Source organism: Macrosteles quadrilineatus, unplaced genomic scaffold (genome assembly GCF_028750875.1).
Source record: "Macrosteles quadrilineatus isolate MER2022 unplaced genomic scaffold, UCM_ALF_1.0 Scaffold_3__2_contigs__length_128488019, whole genome shotgun sequence".
Taxonomy (NCBI): domain Eukaryota; kingdom Metazoa; phylum Arthropoda; class Insecta; order Hemiptera; family Cicadellidae; genus Macrosteles; species Macrosteles quadrilineatus.
In genome coordinates this window covers 29,123,579-29,147,428 of record NW_026542596.1, presented here as the reverse complement: position 1 = coordinate 29,147,428, position 23,850 = coordinate 29,123,579, and positions in this window count along the sequence as shown.

Genomic DNA, 23,850 nt, shown 5'->3' with positions numbered 1-23,850 from the left:
CTCTTATTTTAAATATTTCTTCATAAAACAAAATGAGAATATACATAGAAAATCAGCCAGTCGACAGAGCCACACCCATTATGATAGCTAATGACGAGATTTTTGCTAACTTGACACTTTTTTTGTTCAATCGGCTAGTTTCATTAGCTAACTATTTAACCATTGATTATACATTTTAAGCATTAATTATAAAATACTTTTCGATTAGTTTAGATAAATCAAAATAATTATTTTAATCCACACTGCAATTTACTAACATTCAACTGGTTATTATTTTATTCAATCACTTATTTTCATCAAAAGATCAATCAAACAAATTAGGCGATAGACTAATATTCCTTCAATAAGATTATATTTACAACACAATTTGTTTTTGTTGATTTTTACATTATCTTTAATCATACAGAAATGTATAATATATGAAATAGCACTAATTTTTAACAAGCTTTTCATTGGTGACATTTATTTTTAATTTAAATCAATACTTATCTTCTTATCTTAAGATTATCATTTTTGATAACATTTCATGTTTAAGTTTAAAATTATTTAAAATGAAATATGGACTTGTAATACATCAAATATCATTAGAATTTTCTGAGAAATTCAATACTTTTAATGAATTTTGAATAACTCAAATAGGAAAAATATTATTTACAAAAACAATAATTTAAATAAAATATTTAGAATATTTAAATAAAAAATTTTAAAATTTTACTTGTTTTTAAAAACATTTCAGTTTGTAGTAAATTTTATGTAAAATATAGACATATTCATGAAAATTTCATCAAAATTATATACTTTTTCTAGAAAAATATGAAAATGTTAGAAATTGGCCTAAAAGAGGCAAAAATTTAACATATTAGTATTGAAAAACAACAAATTTCATTAAATTATTAAAGTCTTCCTTTTTTGGTAAATTTTATTAATAAATAAATGCAAATTCAACAAAACTTCAATGGATTTTAAAGAAAGATTAAATATATTTTAATTAATAGAACAAACAATTTCTTTCTGTCAAAAACAGAGATTTTACATTGGTTTTCTGAACTCGTACTTTTTTGCGCTAGGATTGGTACATTACTATCTACTTATATATATATATATATATATATATATATATGAATTTGAACGGATGGCGTTTTTGGCCTCTAGGGACCTCAAAATGAAAAATTAAATCGGCCCCGGGTCCAGGTCTTACCATGAGTACTACGGTAATAGCTTATTCCCTATATGGGAAATTCGCTAAAATACATAACACTGATCTTTGTGGCATACAAAACATTTTAGTACTAAATCGATGTAATTTGGAACCCTTTTAGCGAATTTTTCTATGGGGAAGTAGCTATTTCTAACTAAGGGGCTTGTACAAAAAGGGTCTTCCGGTTTTTTTCATAATAAAACTTGACAATGTATATAATAATAATTTTCATATATTTATTCAAACTCTTTGACCGGTCTTGAAATTTTATCCGATACACATAAGAAAAAGATAATTTATGTATAGCTATGTTAGTTAAATTATGTATTTCATTGGAATTAATTATAAACACTTCCAAAGACAAATGCAATGAATAATCGTGAATGTTTAATTTCCAACCCCTTTAAATAACTTTATATCATCTTAGAATTTTCAATCAAAAGTCCCAGTAAAATGTTAAGCTTTTTAAGTGAGGCCTAATATGTTTCGTAGGTTTCATGTGTAGGTTCATGTGTATTTATTTCATGTTTCCAAATTTATGGATCAATCTCCAGTTCTGGAAAAAACCCCACGGCCGGTTGAGCTCGTTTGCATTGCCTAACTTGGAATTAAGTTTTGGTCAACAATGGTAATGGTCCAGGCAGCTGTAAACGTTATTGTAAATTATATTTTTGAGATGTAAAAACAATGTTTTTAAAAGTACCCAAAATTAGGTAAAAATCATTGATGAACAGGTGAAATTTAAAATTGATATTTGAAAGGGAATATTGACATTTTTTCTGACACAAGTACTTTTTACCCATGCTACTGAATTTTCTCAAAGCTCAAGATCAAAATAAGAGTACCTAAAATGACGTATTGGAAATTATTGAGAAGTTATGTAAACTGATAGTGAGTTATAAAACCAGTGCATCAATTTCAAGACTAATACAAGTTGTTGTGTGTGTTAGCATGTTAGAATATTTTGTTTTATAGTGATTCGGTTGATGACCCACTGTCGTGTTTAAAAATCACTAACTCATCTAACCTTTTACGATTTCTCATGTTTGATAAAATAATTACTGTACAGTAATTATACTTTTTCTAAAAGTGTGCACAACAAATAGTTTGTGCCACAAACAACGATTATGTAGAGATAGAATCGCTAACCACGCAGCCAAGTCGTCTCCAGCCTGATTTTATCGTCTTGTGGCTACAACGTTGGCCTGAATGGGTTTTGTTATTGGTCAGTTTAGGTCAATACGATGGCTATCTTGACAATAATTTTCTTTTATTATCGTATTAGTTTCAGATAAAGCTATTAGCAACCAGATAATAGGCAGCAATAGCTATTAAATAAATAATTTTAAATCAAGCAGTTTATTTAAAATTTTTAGTATGTTAAAAACATGAAAAATTACGGTTTAAAGACATGTTTAAACATAGAGTTTTAAAACGCGTTTTTAAAGGTATGTAACACACTTAAAAAGGAGAAAACTGCAAAATATCACCATCGATGTGTAGATTATTTTGAAATAAATATAATGCCATAGTAGGTTTGTAATAAATTACCAATAACTTGTAAGAAATTCTCCAATCTTTCATTTCTTAGTTTCAACGTATTGGTTGTTTGAAGATTTCTAGAAGGAAAATAACGATTCAGTCTGAAAATTACAATTCACATTTTACAAAACCTGTTAACTTTACAAGAAATAAATATTACACTTTAGTGCAGGGCTGTTTATATTTTTAATACAGTAATATTATACGTATACTATGAAACCTTTACACATCACTATAACTTTACCAGTATCACAATCTGTGTTACATAGAACTATTACAATGATGTTGCTTCTGGTCAACCTAAGGCAACAGAATAATAATGCAAACATTTTATCATAGCAGATGCTATTGCTGAATATGCCTTACACGAAGCACAATGGTTTGAAAAATTCAATCTTTTAGATGACTAATGAAATAATTGTTATCATACTATTTTTTTATGACTTAGGACAATCCCACACCCGTACCGTTTAGGATGCTCAGACATAACACAATTTGTTGTATTAGCCTACATTGCCTAAAAAAAGTTGTCAAATACCTAGGTACGACAAAACGAGACTAAAATATATTTTCATCAAGTATTATACTAAACACAAGTTTGATAAATATGCTATTACTCACTGGATATCAATCTATATCATGACAGGTGTATATCAAACAAGAGATTGCAGACGACACTGCCGCAGCATCACCTACAGATTGATTGGTGGATTGGATATCAGACTCTTATTCCTATCTGCAAGTACATTAAACAAGAATGCTGTATTTAACCTTCACTGTCAAGCAGTTTTCTTTGTCGTAATATGGTATGTTCTTGTTAGTAGAACTAATCTTAAACAGAGTAGTATTTGTATAAGTGATGTAATATATTAATTACTAGTTATGTCTCAAAACGAACTAGCAAGGTGCAATTTTATCCAGAGCTGTAATTAATGCATTACGATTACACTTACAAATTTTGTAAGTGTTAATTATAGACCAATAAGTTTTAAGTTTTGTCATAAAGATTTCTTTCCAGTTGACGTTATAAAATGAACAAATGTTTCACTTCTAAAACCTTCGGTAATATAATTGTGCAAAGGTTGTTCTGGGTAATTAGGAAAATATAAATATTTACAGGTAACAGGGAATATTTGATTTAATATCAAACAAAACTGTTGATATCATCGTTCGTAAATATTATTCATCAATGACTTGTATTTTTTACAGAAACATCAACCAATTTTCAATGAAATCCTTAACATATCACTTGACGATCAAAAAATAGATCGTCATTACGTACATTAGAATAAGCAGAAATTACTACTTATATAAAACCTTAGATCAGAAAATTAGTTGTGCTGTAATCTCACACAAAATGGTAATCGTATATGATATCTTGGTATAAAAAGGTACGTGCGTATGTGAAACACCAATTAACAAATCTAACAGTATATGGTCATAGTCATATATTTTGTAAAAGATTACATGCATATAAAATATACTCGGATTCAAGCAAAGTTTTCGATCCTGCTATAATGTCTAGCACGTTGATAGATAAAAGTGGAATTCTATTTAAACTTATATGACATTATATTCGATTTGTTTATAAGACATAACCAATTAATTGACGGTAACAGAAATGTTCCTTGTATTTTACAATAAATTATCGGTTTATGAAGCAAAACTTGCAATAACTTCAAATAAATATAAATTGTTACCATCCTAAATAGAAACGTATCACTGTTAGACAACAAAATTATTAGGTCGGAATCAAATGTAACGACAACTACTCATAGAAGTATGGTATATCCTCCTAACTTTAATCAACATTACTGTAATCAAAAGCCACGATAGTTAAACTCCCATGATGCATTATACGTTATGATTGATGACGTCATACCAACACGTGACACGGCCTGATGACGTCAACACTGGCGTATTTGATGACAGCAACACTAATGAGGTTTTCTGCTGCTCCCCTCTGTTGAGGCTTTATGTACATTGCGTATTTCCAACACTATTTCCAACTATTATTGGCAACAATTAGAAAAACGATGATCAGCTTATTAAACGGTGAATTAAGTATTCTATAGAATAAAGCCCTAGCTAGTTTACATGTATTTATTATGCAGCATTAATAGCAATTCACTGCTTAATATTTCAATTAGGTTACATTATAACCAATGATTGGAGTAAACAAGATAAAATCGCAAAACTAATGACTAATTAGCTAATACTAGTTATAGGAAAACAAGACCTAGAGAACTCTATTACTATTATCTTCCAAACAAGTACTCAAACATTTGAAAATATTTTTTTATTAAGTTATTATTTAGGTTACAATAAAAAATTTTCGTCAACAGAAATACCTATTTGTGCGCAAAGTATGTCATTGCCGCTCAAGAACTGTAGATGGTCGCACGAATCGGGAGGGACATTGACTGTTGGTGCTCGTAATACACACGAGATTTTTCCTACCACCATAGTTGACATATAAAAACCCACGGATTAAGTTTTTGGATATACATGAATGACATATATATCAAATGTTATGTTTGCTTTTTAAAGCTATTTGCTTACCGGTTGTTAACGTATCGGATCCGCTTGCCCACTTTTAGGAACACAATTTCAAACAAGCAAAATAAACGTATGTATTATCATTGAATAAACTTAGATATATCATTGACTATATTTTCTGTGTATATTAAATAAACGTATGTATTATCATTGAATAAACTTAGATATATCATTGACTATATTTTCTGTGTATATTAAATGGTATTATTAAGAATACTTATGAAAATATAAAAGGTAAAACTAATAGAATGCTACCAAAGGTTAAGGTTGTATTTGGGACATAAAGGAGACTGAATCACCTAAAATCCAAGGGCGATGAAACCAATCTTAGACCAAGGGACACTAGAGACTAGAGCACATGGGCGGAGGCCGTGGGTGGATGGCGGATGACGACGTCTCGCGAAGAGGGTAGCGCGAAGACGCGGCGGGTGGAACTGCTTGGCTGCGGGAGCGATAAAGTACGTTTTAAATAATTGTAAAAACAATTTAGGCTTCGTTTGACGTCGAGACCGTTTTATTGTTCGGAACGAACGACTGAAGAATGGTAGAGTCCGAGAAGCGGTTTAGAGGTAAAAGTTTATAAATAGAGAAATAGTAACGAAATACAGCACAATGCACGTATTCAGCCGAGGAGAGTTACATTTCAACAATACATGATTTTGGGAGGGGGAAAGGGACGCTTAATCAATGTTTCTTAGAGGGATACCGAAAATGTATCCATGTCCATATCATGCCACATTTCGGACCAATAGGACACGTCCTGTATCGGGCAACAAGCCAAGATGGTGTGTTTTCTTTTGTGTAGGCATGTGTGAGTGAGACTCTAACATTTGATAAAACAATCCTTAATCGGATTGAAATGAGATTTGAAAATAAAGATTTCACTTGGAAATAAGCTATCACTAACTAAACAATGATTATAATAATAAATATAGTAATAATTACTTAGATACAGAAAATGTTGCTTATGTAAATACTGCAAAGGAATGAAAGGCAAAACGAAATCTTAAAAAATAATTTAACTTGTCAAACCCTAATAAACAGAACTGGAATCCTTATTTTAACTAACACCTTCGACTAATGTTGTCAAAAGTATAATACAGTGTAAATTTACTTCAGTGAACGAACTGTAACTGTTCTCAACTTTTGTTATTTTTATCAATAACAATCGACTTAATCGACTTGCCATTAAGTAATGCTCACCACGCGTTGAATGCCAATACACAAGGTAATATTCACCCTCCAAAACAAACCCTTATTTACATGTTCATGACTCTGGCCATTAAATAAATCTGTCAGTCTCGGCCAGGGGGACACATCATGCCATTCGCCACATGGGAACTTCCCATCATCTGGAAAATAAAGTGCTAATTTCTCCTGTATCTCCCCAAAACATTTATTTAAAAATAAAGTTATGACAGCTAATAATGAACTATCAAACTTAGAAAAAATAGTACAAATAATTGGTAAGCCGGATGGTAAAAAATGATCAACTAGCTAAAAGTAATATTATTGTTGAGTAGGTATTTTTGATTATTTAAAACCTTTAAACGTGTGTTATTCTAGAACATACAAACAATGATGATTGCATTTTAAGTTTTTGTTAAGAACGTACTATGAGTTTGCCGTTGGTCTTTTTACAGAAATGTGAATTTTATACACAATGTATGTTAAATCTTTACTGTGTTTTGATACAACAATTTCTTAGGAAAACGAACGACATTTCCTTAGTATTGTAGATTAAGGTTGACCGCAATAGAGGTTTCCTCTATTTCATTCTATGACCTTACCCTACGAACTCTTTCCTTGAACTACGCATCATATTGAGTATTTTTATGTATTGCAACATAGAATATCTGTGTCAAAACTATAACGCGTGATAATTCAGTCATTCCTTGTTGTTTACTACGTATGATTACTAACATGGGTGTTATTGAGGTTGATAACAAATATATTGAGTTAGGGCCTAGTTTGAAGTTCAAACAACATTTAGTTAGTTATTAAATCACTGTATCAAGTATTATAGTCTCGTACTGTGATTATTGACTCTTGACACTCCTTCCTTTCCTCAAGAATAGATAACACGATTATTAAGTAAGAAAGAACTATGAAAAATATTTGAATTAAAATGGTTGCTGATCAGATTCAAACAAGATCACACCTATGACATTTCCACCCAAATTACATCAAAATAGAAGATTTGTTGTTTCAATTTATGAATCCAAAAGAGGTGCAAGGGATAACAACAAATATCCCCAATTCTATAATGTTAACAGTTGGTTCTGTGAAGAGGTGATTGAATGTGAGATGTGTTATGAGGAAAGTGCTTTTCTCCTCCAGGCCGTTAAAATGTTGCAGGTTTATAAGAATCTTCTCAAGCCAGTGTTGCGCATTTCTCCAAAATTATTTACGGGCGTTTTCCTGAATGTATTTTTGCATCAAGTATGCATTAATGTTTATATTATTATCGCTAAATAAATGTTCCTAGAGTGTTGGTAACCAGCCAATAGTTCTATATATGTTACTTAATAATAATACTTAATTTCTATGCAACTATAGTTTTAGCTTATCAAAGATTAATTTAAATTAAATTGGTAAATTGGGGGTATCAATTGTTACTTCACTAAAACTGTGCTATCTTTATGTATTTTCATACACATTTGTCCTGTGATCAAGTAAACAGGGTGTGTTGATTTTTCAAAATTACAAAGTTTATAGATACATTGGGAATGTTAATCTACGTACAGCCAATAATGGTTTCAAACTTTGTATATACCTTATTTTTCACTGAGAATCCCAAACCATTGGTTCGTTTTAAGAACTTTGTAACTTCATTATTTCAATATATTAAATAAAATAATTGCCTTGTACAACCTCATCATACAACTTCGTTGTCGAAACTGGCACTTTTATTCAGTTCAAAGGGTCGATATAAACAGTTATTACATTACATTGATAGTTGATAGTTGATGGTTGATTGAGTGTTTATATTCATTGAATGAAAACACGTTGTAGTTTAAAAAGAAAATGTATACGTTTTTTGTTTAAGTACTTATTTATTAGGACCAACAATATTTCACAAAACAAAATTCAATTCAAATTATGTTTTCATTGCACTGTCTCAAAAACAGCTGTCTTACGGATCGTTTTGATTCCCTAAAATAAATCAGCTATTCTGATCCTTTAAAATGCTTCAACAATATATAAACAAATTTTGTTTTTTTCTTACATAACCTCATTCATTCAGTGTTACTGTATATATTTTGTATTTTATATATTATATATACTGTATATATTATATATACATACTGTATTTTGTATTTTATATTGCTATATTATATGACAATGTAATGAAAAATTTTTCGTAAAGGCCGGGACACACTTAAACGCACCGGGCCCGCGCCGTCACACGGCCGAGCTGAGTCCATGACACGGACCGCTGTTGGTGACGGTGATAGGAGAACACACTGTTCCGTTACTAATCCGAGTGACAGCCGTCATCATTGTCTCAATAGTCAGTTCAACTAAAATATATCCTTTAAAATGTCATATTTATTACCTATTTTAATAACATTAGTTTAACGAGTTCTTAGGTTTGCTGCTACAGGGACGGCAATAAGGTGTTTTTGTCCAAACGTTAATAGCATAGGATAAGATAAATAAAATAAATATAAAAATAAACCATAGTACCATCTTTTAATTTAAAAAAATCTAAAAGGGGTACTAGGCCTATGGTTTTTTTTCTATCAATTAAAATTATGGCACAAAAATACTTCAGTGCCTATACCGGGTGTCCAAAACCACCCGTACACCCCTTTAAAAACGAGGGAAACCTTTTCTTACTAACAACAAATAATACAGAACTAGATAAATTAGGCACGGTCTACCAAATGGTGATATTTTCAAATCCAAAATCACACCGGAAGTTGACTTTTTTAAATGTAAACTACCAATTTTGATTACAGAATCGGATTCTACGTTAAAAAATATATAACATTTGTCTAAAACAATTTTTTGAAAAAAACTTGTTTTCTACCTCTAATCCCCCATTAAAGTCAATAATTTTTGGTCATTCATCATCTGTCAAAGTTACTCGAAACAATAATAGAGAAAAACAAATAACAAAGATTACATAAAGACTTATGATGAATAGAATCAGCTGTTTATTGTAAACATCTTAGTAATTGAATAACAGCTGGTCTACACATTGCTTAATTTATTTTTTTTTTATCATTTGTTTTTACATTTGACCACTTTAATGTAAAAACAAATGATTTTTTTTTTTATTAAAAATGAAATTAAGCAATGTGTAGACCAGCTGTTACTCAATTACTATAGTGTTTACAATGAACAGCTGATTCTATTTATCACATGTCTTTATGTAATCTTTGTTATTTATTTTTCTCTATTATTGTTTCAAGTAACTTTGGCAGATGAATTATCCAAAATTATTGACTTTAATAGGAGATTAGAGGTAGAAAACAAGTTTTTTTAAATGTATTTTTCAAGGTAGAATCCGATTCTGTAATCACAATTGGTAGTTTACATTTAAAAAAGTCAACTTCCGGTTTGAAAAAGCCACTTCCGGTGCGATTTTGGATTTGAAATTATCACCATTTGGTAGACCGTGTCCAATTTAGCTAGTTCTGTATTATTTTTTGATTGTAGGTTTCCATCGTTTTGAAAGGGGTGTACGGGTGGTTTTGGACACCCAGTATAGGCCATAGAAACTGATAAAATACAGTAAGAATACAATATGATAAATATAAAACATAACAGTGTGTGTTCATATAAATATATATATATGAATTTGTGAATTTCATGTTTCACCAGGCCGCACCGACACCTTCAAAAAGTAAACTAAACTAGTCTGTGACGGTGCGGTCTCGGCGCGGGTAGCAAACACTGCGACGTTCCTGGCGCGGGTCGGTAGTGTGTGTCCCTAACACGTTTGAATGCCTTGTTTTAGTTCTCGCCGCAGCACGGCCGACACTCGGCCGTATGTCGGCACGGGCTCGGTGCGGTCAAGTGTGTCCCGGCCTTTCTCGTCCTGAAATGCTTTTTTATGACTTAATCGAATTTCATCCCTGTTAATTCCCTTAATTAGATTCCTGTTAAATACGATATCGTCCCAAAAAACCTACTTTAGGGACTCGCAACAAAAACTACTATTTATTGGTTTTTTTTTTTTTTTATTTTTATTAAGAATGTTCATTTAGTAAGAAATTAAAGTCAATCAATAAAATATTTTGTAATATTATTTTAAATATTCTCTTGTAGTTATTGCAACAGGATATTTAAATATTGCATAATGTTTTGATTATTGTCATGACATATAGAAACAGTTTAGTTTTTGGTTATTGCTCTTTTCCATTAAACAGATTTTTAATAACTTATTACTGTTAAATAATTGTTCTTTAAAATTATATTTAATGTACAATATTGTAATCGTACAGTTGGTAAGCTACGCGTGGATAAAATTAAAGCCTTTAGTGTATAAATCATCTTGCAGTTTGACACCCCAAATTGTGTGGGGTGGTTTGACCAAATGATTTCTCAAGCCAGCAGCTACCACAAATCAACTTTATCACCGATTATAAAATTTGTGTGGACGAGTCTACAAAAAAAGTAACACGCAACCAATAACTAATAAGGACAACAAATTGCTAAGCAGGGATGAAGAAATACAAATATTTAACTTAAGAATATTAATTTTATTAATATTATTACCAAGCGAAACCACCTAAAAACCTGGTTTACAGGCTGAATTACAATGTCAAAGGTGTTGTAAACTTAATTTAAATCTATTCTTTGAGAATTAATTCAAAATTAATAAGGAAAAAGTTCTTTTGTTTTCGTGTATTTTTGTTTGACATCAACTTACATGTTCTAAATGAACGAAAATTGAATCATTGTGGCTCGATGAAGACTCCATTTGAGCAGAAACCAGTAGCCTAGACAGACTACAAGAATCACTCTAGCCACTGCCAGAAAATGGTTACGGATAATATACAGGAAATATTAATAATTAATATTTAAACCTCCAATATTCAATATAGAAATGCTGTTTACATTAATGTGGAAAATAGTTTCTGTTTCTTACCGAGTTTTTGAAATGTATCCTAAGAAATATCTTTTACATAACTATTACTTTCTTACTATTGTATTGCAACTACAATTGCATTACTATAGTTATTTTATAACTTAGTATCGAATAAACATTTTTGAAAGTTTTTTACTTCCCAAAAATAGTTGATGTTATAGCAAATAACTCCAGCCTGAACCGTAGAGTAGGCCGAAACTCAATTACAAGTTCGGCAATGCAAATGAGCTCCGGCGGCCGCGGGTTTTCATTTCACAACTGGAGATTGCTACATAAATTTGGAAAACATGAAACCAGCGAAATTTATTGCTTTTGAAAATTAAGAGTAAAATGTTACTTGGATATTTTTTTCGTTGGGGGCTAGAAACTAATTTTTTTAAGTATTAATCTAAGCATATTTTATAATTATTTTCATTTTCCAAGTCAAATAGCAACAATTTAGTAATGGAAAGCATATTTTGAAAACTGGATGATGGAATCGGGAACAAATCGTTTGGGAACCGTTAAACTTAAAATAGTTTAAATTATTTATTGAATTAAATTTGTTTTTTTATGTAATATTCCTCGTATTGATGTTGTAAAAAACACAGTTTTCGGGAATTGTGCGTGAAAGATTTATAATCAATTCCCCAATCGTAGTTATTTTAGGAAACACGTTCAGCAGACTATACTATAGATAGACAATTGTTTTCTTAAATAAATTTAAAAGAATCAAAAACATCTTATAAGGTCTCACATAGGTCAGCTTTTTACGGTTCACTACTGAGTTGACAATACAATTTTGAAAACCTTTTAGTTGACCACAGGTGTGCCAAAAATGACTTCGTTGTGAACTTAGGTGTAAATCTAGCTTAAACATGCGCTATAAACATAATTACATCAATCGACTGTTTCAATGGCAAAAAACTGTTAGAAACATTTAGATAAAAAATAGTGTTTTGGAGACTGTAAAAGTTTTTTAATCACAACAAATTTTTGTCTTTTGTTTTTTTTTTAACTTTGAACTTTGAACATTTTTTGAACATTCTTTGAACTTAAAACAAACTATAAGATGATACTGACACAATTTATTTCACGGAAATGTACCTTAATCGTTAAACAAACATTGTAATGTGACATATACAAACAGCTGACAGACACAGTAAACTCCCCACCACTGATATCATCGACCACTAAAATACCGCAACAGCGATCCAACGACCACAGATGACACGTGCTGCGGATTTGGAAGTGTTCAGTCCTATTGTAACATGTAAATAAAATATCGAATTGTATTTTCCTTGTATTTACACAATTAGTACGAATTTGTAATTTACTAAATTATTTAATTTTTATATTATAAAAAGTTACCAGTATGTCCTCCACTGTAGAGTATGTCCACCACTTTGGCGATTAGTTATTAGTTACTAGTTAACCACATGAATAAGGTTGATTTATGAAAGAGATTTTTGCTTTTCTCCAACTCAAGTCAAACTTGGTGTAATTTGTACTATAGAATTGAGGTAAGGCAATAAATTCGTATTTGAGTGAATCACTTGAGGGAACCAGATTCATTAAGATTCCTGGGACGACTAACACTGTCTGTGACATCAGAGAGGAGAATAATAATGATATAATATTCTGGACTATCTGTTATGTTTGAACATAGCCTATGTTTGTAAATAATTAGAGGTCTTGTTGTTGAACTATGGTTTACTGAAATGTTCAATTACATTTACGTATTATTTGAGTACTCTGCGTGGTCGTGTTCATGAGAGCTTTCCAATAACAACTCAGGATTATTGTGTTTAAATTCAGAGAGAACAAATTTTAAAATCATAAATACCAAATCCAAGTTTTTTTTGTATTATTTCCTAAACTTAAAGGACAACAAAACGACTAATATTAGGTTTTAATTTAGAGTCAAACTATTGTGAATTTCTAATGTAATCGCATTTGATGCGTATTCCTTGAGGAACACAGCGAGTAGCTTACTAAAATATTTCAGTCACACATAAATATAAATTACAAAATATTACTACGTACCAGACTCGATGAATGAACTAATATTTCCCCAGTTCTTTTCCATAAATACCAAGTGCAATGTGAATTAAGGGTAGCTTATCTTGAAAAGGTATCATGATTATTATGATTCCCATAGTAAAATCATGGCTAACTGAGATGTAGTTACACATTTACCTGAATCCGGTGAAGTGAGATACGATACAAACAAATATAACTTGACAAACCTACCTACGGTTTAAACAGCCTTAATTATACAACGAGAGTATACACATTAATGCTACATGATCTCTTGACTTGATACGTTAGAAAGGCAATAGCAGCCGTTAACTTGTCAAGTTTGGATTGGTACGATTTCGTCTGATATATTAACTAATATGTTAGGCCTATAACAGTATTGCATGTTTGTTTGGGGGGAGATTTTGAACCCAGATAAGAGCGTAACGCACATTGTTCACGGTAATGAAACATTGATTAACAACAAAGTTGTTTGGAACCTCAACATCTCAGTACCTAAGAACGAGGTTAGGCTAGGTGTATTGTAGCAATTCGTACACTTAATAGTGATTTATACTTGGAAACAACATTACTTCAGGTATAAATCTCTGGAGCGAAAAATTGAAGAGAAATAAAACAGAGAAGAATGAATGGAATAAACATGGATGGAGAGAAGAAAGTTTAGCTGAAGATGGAGAAAGAGGAAATTTGGAGGATAAAAGAAAATGTAGTGTCCCATCGACGCCCAAAGCTGAAAATGAGAGTAAATAAAAGTCTTCGTGTGCATCATAAATGCACTGTATGATTATCGTGCATGATATGACGAAGAACAAAGAAGACTATTAGTAATATGAGATAATAATTTTAATTGACAAAATCTACCTTGTTACGTAACATAAATGTCCTTGTTCTGTATCTATTATTTTAATAAAGACCTGTTCATATTAATATTACTATCTATATTTTCAAACAGTACGGATTGTCAGTTACACATTTATAAACTGAAATAGTTGTTCAAATATGTATGAATATAAGTATGATAGGTACTTTCCACTCAATTTTGAATGAAAACTCAATTAAAGGTAACTATTGCGAATTTAAACAGTGAATAATATCTATTCTGATGGTCAGTTTTGTAAGCACTGTAGCAAAGAGAAGTATAAGTATATTTTTTTCTCTGAAACTGTATATTCGTTGTGCGATTCCAAAACATATAGTTTACCATCCTTTTATAGGAGGAAGATCTTGAAACAGCTTTACAGATTTCTTCTGATTAGGCATATAATCATTTTTGTAGAGAAAATACTACGGATTTTTTTATAAAAAAAGGAAATAAAAACCGGACTATCAACTTAAATCCAACAATCTTCAAAACTAGCGTCGATCAATAACGATTTAGTGAAAGTAATCTGTTGCTTTTGAATGTAGATTTGAAGTCACAATTGGCTATATAAAATAAAAATAATTTAAGGGCAGTTCTAATAATTCTGTAGTCTTTTTGTTGTAAATAAAGATGTTGCATACGTGGTAAAAATATAAGAGTTTCCTCCAATATTTTTATACAATGTTTTCTGAAAAAAGGCTATTTAAGGTAAGACCCGTTATGAGAATAGTGCTACTCTCCTTGAGGACGTGGAAATGGTGCAGGATTGAATCCTCTTATATCTGTAACAAGCATTTCTCTTGAATTCTTTTGTCGTATATTTTGGAAAAGGCATATTTAAGTTTCTAGTTTTATAACTAGACTAGATCTTTTTTCTTTGTTTAAGTTAGAAAGACCTTTGATACCTTTACTTTTTTTCGTATGCAACTGCAACTTACTTAACATTGGAGAAACGAGAATGATCAATTGTAATGGTTCTAATATTGTCCTGTTATAGCTGATTTTAACTTCATTAATTTGAAACGTTCATTACAGTTTAAATAAGAACCTTTAAGAATTAATATACATACAACTTAATACCATAATGTTGATAAAAGATTTTCTTGACATCATTACAAATTCCAAAGGTAATAAAATAAATACAATGCAACACATGTGACATACTTGAATTAAAAGTAATAATTTCATCGAGTACTATATAATTATATAGAAAATTGTAATTTAAAAAACGGGGTAAAATTCGCATGCAAATATGTTTTTAGATTATTATGAAGATCCTGATCCTAACCGTTAAATTAGTATCAGAAATCATAGATCCAATGTGACTTCCATTTATATAAATCATCTCGCAGTTCGACGCTCCAAATTGCGTGGGATGATTTAGTTTGATTAAAATGGTTTCTCGAGCCAGCAGCTACTGCAAATCATCTTTATCACCGATGATAGGAGAGAGGTTGATGATACTGCGGAAGAAATATAAGTGTGGTAAGCTATTACAATCATAAATTATCTGTTAATCCTATACAATATTAATTCGCTACACACAAATGTTTAATTGGATACAGCTAATGTTTTAAGTATTTCACTATGATTTGTTTAAAAATTGATTCATTCTTGTGTGTCTCGTCGCATCTGTAATCTCATCACAATAAATTCAATAATGGCGAGTATCAATGAACTTGGTCGTTCAAACAGGTCCCCAGTTAGAGAAGTATATTATAACATGGCTTAGGCTGGAAAACAATCAAAATTCAAAAGCCACTTCGGTGTCGATTTATGAAATAAGAAATATCAACAGTAAAACCACATTTAATTGTTAATTCCCCCCCCTAGCACAAGTTATATTTTAATGAATAATATATTTCAAAACCATTGAGTAGAACATATTAATATTGGATAAAATGGCAATAATAAGATTACAATTAAAGGTACTTAGGAAGTTAAGGTAGTTGTTAACTAATTAAAAAGCGTGAATTCAAGTGTCTTGGAATCTTTTGATTAGCAACTTAAGGTTCATATTAGGTTTAAAAACCGCTGAAGTTGAGCGAGGGCTGATGCCGTGTTCGCCCTAATTTATGATTACGGAAATGATTACGTACTGTACTTACAGCTTTGTTTATACATGAATGTTCCCGGCCTCTCAGGTTAACAATTAGTGTTAACCTGATAATAAGTGTTTAAAATTATAAGCCAAGACCAAAATATTTAATGGATTTTAGAACTGTAATATATGGATAAGTGTACAAGATACAAACGTACGAATGTACATTTAGAGTCGTTTGTGTGTTACAGTTTGTATTTATTTGTCATTCATATCTCTTCTCGGTAATCCATAGTACGTACCGTTATTATAAAAAAATATTACGTATACTTCCAACCTGCTGAATACTTTTAGCTTTGCATGAAGCTTCATAAAGAAATAAGGTTTTCTAAGTTTTCCCTGTTACAAAGGTTTACCCTCTACAAATAATACTTACTAGACTTACTTAAATTTCTATGAAAATGTAGGTAAATATCAGTATCGTTAAGGGAAGAGATCCGTTAGTCAATAAAGGAATGCCTATTGGATCACTTGGTTGAAGTGTAAAAGGGCCGTAATTCGTTTAAGATATACTAGTGAAAATATATATAAAACAATCAATGAGTTCGCAGATTTAACTTCATATTACACACCTCCAATAGTAAGCTGTTAATTAATTATGTTTGCAAGAAATATATTTTATGCTTAATGTCATATCATATTATTGAATGTGTAAACCCTAAAATCTCTGTTGATACAGGATTTGAAAGCTGACGTTCTGCATAACAATGCAGTTAATGATATCAAAGCTAAATGTTTGTAAGCATCTGATGATCCAACGCGGCTTTCACGATATCAATGACACAGTTGTTCAATGAGCGTCAAAAAGCTGATTCAGAGCTATTTCTGCCAACAGTAAATTATCATTATCATGGAACGTGCCATGAATTAGTTGATTATCCCGAATTTACTGTGAAAATCATAAGCTATGTCGATTGGTTGCATATTATAGTCAACTGCATGGTTCTTACCATGAAAAAAAAACTTGTCAAAGTATTTTAGAACTTTAGCTCTGTCGTATTTATATCGTCTAATCATCAGGAATAGTATATTTCATTACTAGGACCGAAAGTGGCATTTTCCGGCGCGCGCTCAAGTTTTTGTGTGAGGCGAAGCCGAACACAGGGAATCCCAATTTCACGTGCGAGGCGAAGCCGAGTACGTGAGAGCTATTTTCACGTACGAGGCGAAGCCGAGGACGGGAATAATGGAGCAAGTACCGGATAATAACTTTCGGTACGAGTTATGAACGATACTTTTCATCACGACGCAAAAATACACAAACACAGAATAGCAGACCTCAGTAATATTACAATAATTATCTATCAAACAATTTGTTTAAACATAAAAATAAAATAATATCTTCTAAAAGTAAACCTTTGTTCATTTTTGTTTAATTTTTAAAACATAAAAATAAAATAAAATATTCTAAAGGAAACCTTCGTAAATTTCTCAATACTTCAAACATCAAAATAAAAGAATAAAACGATTTTGAACAATACATACAGCTGATTTAAATCATTAAGTTAAACCTTAACAAAACACTAGCGCGCGTAGTGAATAAATGGAAAACTAATTGAGAGCGAGGGAAAGTAAATTTAGAGCGAGGGAAAATCAGCTGATCGATTTTCCCTCGCCCTAAATTAGAGCTTGGGAAACGGCTACTTTCATTGATGTCAGCTGTTATCGAAAATAGTTACTTTCGGTGAGGAGTGATGAAAATATTTTATTAAACTCATCATTGTTTTTGCAATCTATTTTTATTACATTAATAATATCAATGAGGGTCCGGTTAAAATTGAATGGCCTTATATAAAATTCTGCTCACCCCAATGCATAGATTATATTTACAACATTAATTAAGGAACTTCTTGCTTTTAATTTTTAAATTGTTAGATTATATGTATAAGTCTCTCATCTAGATGAAATAAAAATTGTTCCGGCCAACCTGTATGTTTCTAATAAACATTGAAACTAATACACCTGCAATACTTTAAAATATACTATGGTTAATACTTGACGAATACAACAAATCTTTCTTTACACCTGTTCAAAACAACATGAAACTCTAGTTTCTTACTAATCCTATTTCTATACTCTTATATGAGCAATGTTTGCTTGTATGTTTATATACCTACTTGCTTGCACAAAGATCTCGAAAATGTATTCGACGATTTTCTTCAAATGTTGAAAAAAGTATATTTCTGGCCAAAAACGTGTTTAACGAAATCCACTATCTCCAGGAAATTCTTATTTCACTACAAAACATATTTGGAAAATTAAAAATTTTACATGGGCCTTATGGGTTGCCAGGTTGGTCAACCAACATGGTTGACCAATAACAAGGAAAAGATAAACAAAAGATTTGTATCATGTGTTTATAATGAGCTATCCATGGTATACTAGTATATTACAAAATACAGTAAAAAGGGAAACGCATCAGTTGTAACTATTTCTAACTAAGATTAAGTTGTAACTAGACAAGATTTCATTGAAGATTACTGCGGAATGTGGGGAACCGTCTATGGAAGTTATATTAATGCATTAATGTATCTGTAATACTAAAATGGTATATGAAGGGAGGAAACAGGTCCACGACATAGAAAGTGGTGAAGGAAATTAGTAGTAAAGAAGGGTAGTAATGGTACTAGTAGTACTCGGTATAGTAGTAGAAGTAGTAAAGGCTGGCAGGGTGGAGTGTGAGAACCGTCTGTGACAGTAAAATTAATGTATCTGCAATATTAAGATGCTATGGCGAGGGAAACAGTTCCATTACATAGGAGGTAGTAAAGGTGAGTATGGCGGAGTGTGAGAACTGTTTGTGGCAGTTAGATTAACGTATTTGCAGTACTAAAATACCTTGGGAAGAGAGTGAAACAGTTCCACGACGAAGGATGTGGTGAAAGAAGTAGTAAATGTGAGCAAGGCGGAGTGTGGGAACTGTTTGTTGCAGTTAGAATCACGTATCTGCTATAATAAAATGCTACGGGTTGGAATGGAAACTGTTCCACGACATAGGAAGTGGTGAAGTAAGTAGTAAAGGCGAGCAAGGCGGAGTGTGGGAACCGTTTGTGGCAGTAAAGTATCTGCAATACTACAATGCTATGGGAAGGGAGGGAAACAGGTCTATGACGTAGGACGAGGTGGAGTAAGTATTAAAGGCGATTAGTGTGGATTGTGGGAACCGTTTGTACTAGTTGAATTAACGTATCTGCAGTACTTAAATGCTATAGGAAGATTAGGGGAAAATGCCCACGAAGAAGAACGTTGTGAAGGAAGTAGTAAAGGCGATTAGTGCGAAATTATTTAAATTACACTGAAACTGAAATAATTAATTAAACAAATTAGTTGTAAATAAGACTTTAGTTTCCTTTATATTGCTTTTACAATCGAAATCAACTATACTATGTCTCGGCTCGGTCCCCCGGTACTTGTGATTGATAATGTCAACAATATCCTATTAGAAAAAGCTGAATTTAGAGTTACAAATTATTTTAAACCTTGCAAACTACTATTACCCAAACAACTGATGACAACACGGTTCCGGTCATTTAAATTGCTACAAATAGCATGAGGGTTGGTCGAGGCATTTCAAGGATCATTAAGGCTGCACATTTGTATTCCAAACAATCAACCCAACCCTTCTATACCTTTTCCCTATCCTGATTTTCCCTGTTCACAGTGTTCATGCATTCGATCTATCAATTTGGACGAAAACCATTTTTAAATTACGAAAAACATTTTTTAAGTAGACTAAAAAATAATACGTATTTTTGGAGCAAAAACAAAAATATTAAACTAACTAACCCTCTATATGAGTTGGCATACGAAATGTAAAAAATAGTATTAGATAAAATAAATGAGCCACTAAGCATTAGAGAATCTTGGAAATACTAGAGATACCATAGCCAAAACACATCACTATTTTTATTTTTGTGCAACAACCCTCCCTCTTCGGGTTAAGAAATCACACAGCACCTTGTAATTCTCAAGAGAGATACATAGCCACCCTGAGTTCTCTAAGTGTTACTTGGAGCTGTGTAGCAATATTTACATTGATTTATACGTATGTCGGTCAAGAGGCAGCTTAACAATAAAGAAATACGTATGGCTAAGGTGTTAATGTTTGACGATATGTTTTGGTACCAATTCAGAAGCCATAGTCTGTTTTCCGAACTTTTAGGCAGGAATAATTTGCAATATTTACTCTCAGTGTCTAGGCTAGTCTAAAAATGTTTAAGGCAACGCTTTTTACTCAATGTTATAAAGGAAGCTGTTTAAAAGCCAGCCTGAATGCAACCATCCGTCACGACAGCTGTTCCGTTTCTGGCCTTTAATTTTTAAAACGTTAAGTGGTTCTAGGAGAAGTAAACTATAAGCTGCTCCTTGGTAAAATAAAACACCACTACACCTTTAGAGTAAAGGTAAATATAATCTATGTACCATTAAGATTGTATTAATGGTTTAGTGTTTAATTATTTAATTATTTATTGGCTTCCCCTTCAACCAATTCTGTAAATAAAATTTTAAATTAATATTTACTCCAATTTTTTATATAATCTTTAAACTTATCTTTATCTTTACACGTTCCCATAGCACATAGTACAATTTTATTTAATTTTAAACTTTTTCTTCAATTGCAAATTAGCTCAAAAAATATATATAATTTTTAACAACTCGAGTCTACGCACAGACCACTGAGGTCTATGTAGACTCATTTCCATTATCTATTACATTAGTTATTATTCAAGCCGGAGCAAACATTCAACTAGTATTTAAGTTTTTACTATTATAACTTTATAAATTTAATTTTACTAGAATTAATTTACGAAACAATTTACTGTATAATGCTTCTAGACTATATATATTTGTAAAATATTTTTGAAAAATTGTAATTTTTTTATATATTGTGGAAATGAAACTGATTTGATTTGATTTGACAATTTTTTAAGACTGCTGTCCTTAATTAAAACTTGTTGTGCAATAAATTGACGATTTTACCAAAAACCTCATTCGTCTAACAACCATCTCTCCAGAATATAACTTATTACGCAAATAATTGTGGGTGTTTATAATGTAAACATATATTTAATTAAACAAAAATCCCGTATGTCAAATAGGTTTAAAAGTAGCTTACTTTAGACAACTTAAAATTTGTTCACCCCAATGAACCAAGAGGATTGTTCTCCACGCCTCTAACATATCTCTAAAGTAACACCGAACCTATCTAAAGTAATAACCATTGAATAGACAACACTCATTGAACAGTTTGGTTGCAAAACGTATCAACTAAAGAGAACATGGAGGAACTGAGTGATTTAGCTTCAAGTATGACTATTATTTTGATTAGGCTGACTGAATTTAAGAGTATTGGACCCTTTAGATTTGATTGAACTTAGCAACTAATTTATTCATAAAACATGCATCAAAGCATAGCATAGGTCAAAACTTTCACTGAAACATAAGAATGGGTGTGTTGCTATGCTATAAGCACGGCATTAATTTATTGATGTCTGGGACGTCAGTTTCGATTCCCGATAATAAATTTAAGAGGGATGGATTTTCGCCCAACCCTTTGAGAATGGAATTATTTAAAAAGCTACTGGCGCAAACACAAAATCATTTAAGATTTTTTGGCAAAAAAAAATTGGAATAGAGATTAACCGTAGAAATTTCTTATTAAAATGTAGTAATTTTATCAATAATGGTTACTAACATTTAACATTCAAATTCAATTAGTTGATTAAATTGGTCAAGCGTAAAGAAGATTATCCTCTCTTATAAAGGGTATACATCTTATTTATAAACAGACCATCAGAGATGAACTCACCTCAGTGATGCCTGCGATGAATGTAGTGTCATCACAACAGACTGATCGAGCCATTAAGCATCTGATGGATATGTCGGTTGGCATACATCATCAATCAGAAAAATGGAGGAAAGTTTAAGTTGGAAAAGTGATTGTGAAATCTATCCTTTGTATTAAAGATTACGCACAACAAAATATTATTTTATCAGCCTAATAAAATTTTTTATCTTATTAGTAACTGGCTTCAGTTAGTAAACGAATTTATGTATACATATTTCTAATGAACTCTAAAACCAACAATCGTAAAAATTGAACATATCATTCGACAAAATTTTTATTTGAAACTAAAAAAATTAGCACCATAAACACTCATATAAAACAAAACGATCTATCTCATGCCATTTTGCTATATTCTCAAAGGAAAATTTGTCATATAAATTATTTCATTTTAAAATAGAATTTTGGCTTTTGTTTAACTTAAATCACTAACAATGGCTTCATTTTCTGCCTGCCTGAACACTACCCTCCCAGCCGAAATGAGATGTACACTGGAATGGAACGTAAACCGAAAACTGTTCAGGGGACTCCCCTTCATGTAAACAACTGGGCAAAGTTTTCGTCCAGTGTGTTTATGTAGCTTAATGAAAGCTAATAAAATGATTACACATTTTTGCAGATAACGTATTTTACCCTATCCCTAATAGTTTTGTAAACAACAAAACCGCTACCCCTCCACCAAGCCCGACTTCCAAAACGGTGTTACTTTTTACCATAAAATAAAGGGAATGAATAGTTTTAACATATGCTATGATTCTTTGTTTTGTTTACATTTACGTCGTTATTTTGTAACCATCATGGCAACCAATAAGACCAATGTGGAAATTTAAAAACTTTGAGTTACTTTAAAACTATATAGGCATTATCAAAATTTGATATTGGTTACGTCTAAGCCATCCAAACATTTGACAAAACAACCTTGGTAAGTTTGGCTAAAATATGTTCAACCGTTATTGAGATTAAGTGTTATAAATATTGCATTGAAGTTGATCCCAATGAGCTTCGCTTTGCTCCGCTCAATTAAATATTTCTCTTCGATCCCGGTATCCTTTTTTTAGATTATTACAATCTATTTCAAGTTTTACAATTCTGTTAACAAAACTGTTCGATATGTAAACCAAAATTTAAGTTCATTATTCAAGTAAATCAAAATAGCAATAAACTTTAAAAGGATGTGATTGTAGGGACCATTTGTTGAGGGTTTTGAGTTATGAATGTTTCATTCAACGTTCAAAATAACCACCTCAAATGTATCCTAGGGCTTAAAGATGTTTACATTAGGGTTACAGATGAGGGCGTCTTAAAAGGCTCTCACAGTTCCATTCGCAGCTGTTCCCCTTAACTTTGTACCGGAGCCCTCAATGTGTGGATGTATTGATCAGTACCGTGCATGAGTAAAATATGTCCATATTTACAATGCACCGATTTATAAACCATTTTAACATACATCTCGAATAATAAGTTAGTAAACAAGGAATAAAACTTCAGTTAATCTTTACCAAGGTTACAATAAGTAACCACTTACACATAATATTCTAACATATACAACATCATTTTGTTCAATGAAAATTATACTGAAATCAACACACGGGCAATATAACCGATTATTTTGGGATTTTAC